Source organism: Coregonus clupeaformis, chromosome 34 (genome assembly GCF_020615455.1).
Source record: "Coregonus clupeaformis isolate EN_2021a chromosome 34, ASM2061545v1, whole genome shotgun sequence".
Classification (NCBI taxonomy): Eukaryota; Metazoa; Chordata; class Actinopteri; order Salmoniformes; family Salmonidae; genus Coregonus; species Coregonus clupeaformis.
This window is the reverse complement of record NC_059225.1, coordinates 9,199,518-9,203,052: the sequence shown is the minus strand read 5'-3', so window position 1 is coordinate 9,203,052 and position 3,535 is coordinate 9,199,518. Positions and strand designations below refer to the sequence as shown.

The following is a 3,535-nucleotide window of genomic DNA, read 5'->3' as shown; positions in this document are numbered from 1 at the left end:
CAAATGGAATGGCATGAAACACATTACCACGAGCGAAACTGAGTTAGGAATGAAGCCTGTATCTTTTTAGTGACTGGGTGTATTGATAAACCATCCAAAGTGTAATTAATAACTTCACCATGCTCAAAGGGATACACCCAGCTTCCAATAGGTGCCCTTCTTTGTGAGGCATTGGAAAAGCTCCCTGGTCTTCGTGGTTGAATCTGTTTGAAATTCGCTGCTCGACTGAGGGACATTACAGATAATTGTATGCGTGGGGTACAGAAATGAGGTAGTCATTCTAAAATCATGTTAAACACTAGTATTGCACACAGAGTGAATCAATGCAACTTATGTGACTTGTTATGCAAATCTTACTCCTGAACTTATTTAGGCTTGCCTTAAGAAAGGGGTTGAATACATATTGACTCGAGAAAGTTCCGCTTTTCATTTTGAATTTTTTTAATGTCTAAAAACATTATGGTGTTGTGTGTAGGCCAGTGACACAACATCTCAATGTATTCCATTTTAATGAGATATGTAAAATGTTGGACTAATAAGACCAAAAGATTTCATGGGAATTGAATGTAAAGGTTTTGATTACAGTGCAATTAATAAACAACCTTGAATTCAGTCCCAATTGTTCATCTGGTTTAACACTCAACATAAAAACTGACACAATAACTTCTAAATAGATATAAAGTTAATTTAGATAATATTATTATTATGGTAACTGCACAAAAGATGCAGAGAAACAGTGACTAGTAGATGTTAACACCATTCTGCCGTCACGTAGACTTACTTCACCAACTTCCTGTCTTGTATCAGACCACTGTCTCTCCAACTAACTGTGTCTTCTCTCCTCAGTCATCATTGACTTTATATGGTCTTAAACTGCCTTCAGTAAGATAGTTGAACTCAGCAGTTCCTCTATACTGGAACCCATTAAACGGATGCTCTGTGAACTCAACACTCAAAATAAATTGGCTAAAAATAAATTCTACAAATATGCAGATAATCAAAGAGCACACAAATATAAAAGTAACTAAAGTACCAATAGAAAACTGATACATAATGACATTAATCTACATAAACACTTAATACCCATTGGCAAAATACTTAAAATGCACCTCTTTTATTCACTTGTACATAAAACCCATCTAGGCAGTTAAGTGGTGGTTCCTGGTCCCCTCTCCCGTCCGTGGCCTGGTTAGAGCACACCGTCCCAACCGGGGAGTTCTGAGGAGAGAACACAGAGAAAGGAACAGGTGTCAGGACAGACACTTCAGAAGAAGAATGACTTCATAGTTACAGTTGGTTATACAACACAGTATTCAATCAATTCTTCCTTAAATGCACATTCTAGATGGGTTTTAAAAGATGACTCTAACATTCCCACCTGTCCCTATGAACGGTCTGTCATTTCAAACCCATTGGAGAGTCTAGATGTTCTCCTCCTCCTGGAAGACAAGAATAAATCATTTAGGTTTTCATATACAAAAGCACAAACAGCATGATAAATATGTTTGCAATGAGGCTGGGAATAGCTTCTTACCATGCAAAGAACACGATCAGGCTGAAAAGGAAAAGCAACGCCAAGGTTTTTCCTATAATCTCATAAACCTTTGGGTTAACAGGCTCCTCTTGCCCTGTAAATAAAGCACATATTATGGTAATCTGTTCCAAAAAGAGGAAACATTTTGCACATTGTCTAATATTACAAATTACACGTGTACTGTAGATGTACAGATGTAAGATCTTAATTTGACCAGTATTGTTGCAGCAAAATAATCCTGCAGCAAAAGAATTTGAACGTTTAGTCCATAATGTTGTTCCATTGGTGGTTAGGCTATTAGCTGGCCAAAATAAGGCTACATGAAAAGTGCAATACTATTAATACAACCATGTTTTGGTGCAGGTGTTCTGTGAATTTATGTAAATCACAAAGCTTATCTGCATTTCCCGCGGTGCAAGAAACTTCTCAGCAACAAAATAGTAATCAATTTAAGATCCTACAACTGTATCATGCCTAGATACATATAGCAGGCATGCTTTATCTGGTCTGTTCCACAAAAACAAGTATATCTCTTCTACATTATATCTATCTATCTCTATATTGTTCTTAATGTTGTGTTATATTGAATGTGCCACTGCTTCTACCTTTAATAGCCAGCTTCACTTCCTTTGACTTCCCAAGGCCGTGACTATTTCTTGCTTCACAGTAGTACAGTCCTCCATCACCAACAGTCACATTGAGGGTGTAACTCTGTCCAGATGCTACCTGTGTTGGTTTACCCCCACTGATCTGGAACAATGAGAAAAAACATGTTCTCAGGACAAGCCATGTGAGAACTCACACACTACTGATCAGCTGAAACAGGACAAACACACACTTACTGGTAGAGTAGCTTAACTCACACAACACATTGCATTGAACCATCCCCATATCAAATACAGTATGTCTTTCAGTTGTGAAGCTAATACATGAACGAATAACAATACAATGAACATATTAAATCTAATTTCTTGTAAATAATTTCCTTTAATTTATTTTGAACATTCAAATTAACAGAAAATATAGTGAAGAAGTCGATACTTACCCTAGACGGTAACGTAAACTGTCTACAGGAGAGACTATCACACACCCATAGTGTGGTCTGACTAAAGTGATGAAATTCATGTGGCACATCTCACATCTCATCAGTGACGTACTTCCTAATAAGAGTGTGAGAAATTATTTCAAAAGAATACTACAGTATTTATATAACAGGATGCTTGAATGGTCTATGTGCTGGGCTTCCTTATCAATTGTGAAAGCATTGTTTTTACATTTAAGTACAAAGAACATTGTCATTTTCTAATGAACCTTCTGCTCTTGCACAATTTGTTTCAGTCACTTGAAACATTGCAGAGGTGGCCTTAGCCATGTTTCACCAGTTTCAAATGAAAAGGGGGGATTGGACCCCTTAACAGCATTTTGAAATAGGCCCCCAAATCGCTAATTCCGCCTTTGATACATTGGTAAATGCAACAATGGAAACTTTCGGCAATATAACCAATGTTAGTCAGAAAGGGTCTTGTTCAAAGCACTTTTGTTTATCAGTGCTGGATTATGGTGGTATTGTTTATATGCAGGCCTCATCAAGTACCTTAACAATTCTGGACACAGTGTATTATGGTGCTTTAAGATCACTCACCCATCACTGTGATTTGAATGCTATGGTGCAATGGACATCTCTCTCCACCAGGAGGCTAAAACACTGGTACACTTTTGTGTGCAATGCATCGATGGGACAACTCCCTTTGTATTTCTGTTCCTTACTGACCAGATCAGTCACTCAATGCAGTCTTCATTCACAGTCGCTGCTGTCCTTGTCTGTTCCTAAGGCTTGAACTGAGATGGGGAAACAATATTTTTCCCATAATGCCCCTTCATCCTGGAACATGCTTCAAAAGATATTAAAGTTAGTGTCCTTGCCTGTTTTTATGACTCTGATCGACAACACTGTTTGTGATAGCTGCAGTTATTTCTAATATTAAATTGTATCTGTAACTT

At 37.6% G+C, this 3,535-nt stretch overlaps 1 long non-coding RNA gene across 1 annotated transcript; it reads right to left on the bottom strand.

Moving 5' to 3' along the window:
• Positions 1-436: 436 nt before the first annotated feature.
• On the bottom strand, positions 437-2,627 carry LOC121549712. The gene is made up of 5 exons (XR_005996859.2): positions 2,580-2,627; positions 2,140-2,284; positions 1,535-1,628; positions 1,379-1,439; positions 437-1,218 (listed from the first exon to the last, which is right to left on the bottom strand). It is a non-coding gene; the product is annotated as an uncharacterized LOC121549712 (long non-coding RNA).
• Positions 2,628-3,535: the final 908 nt, after the last annotated feature.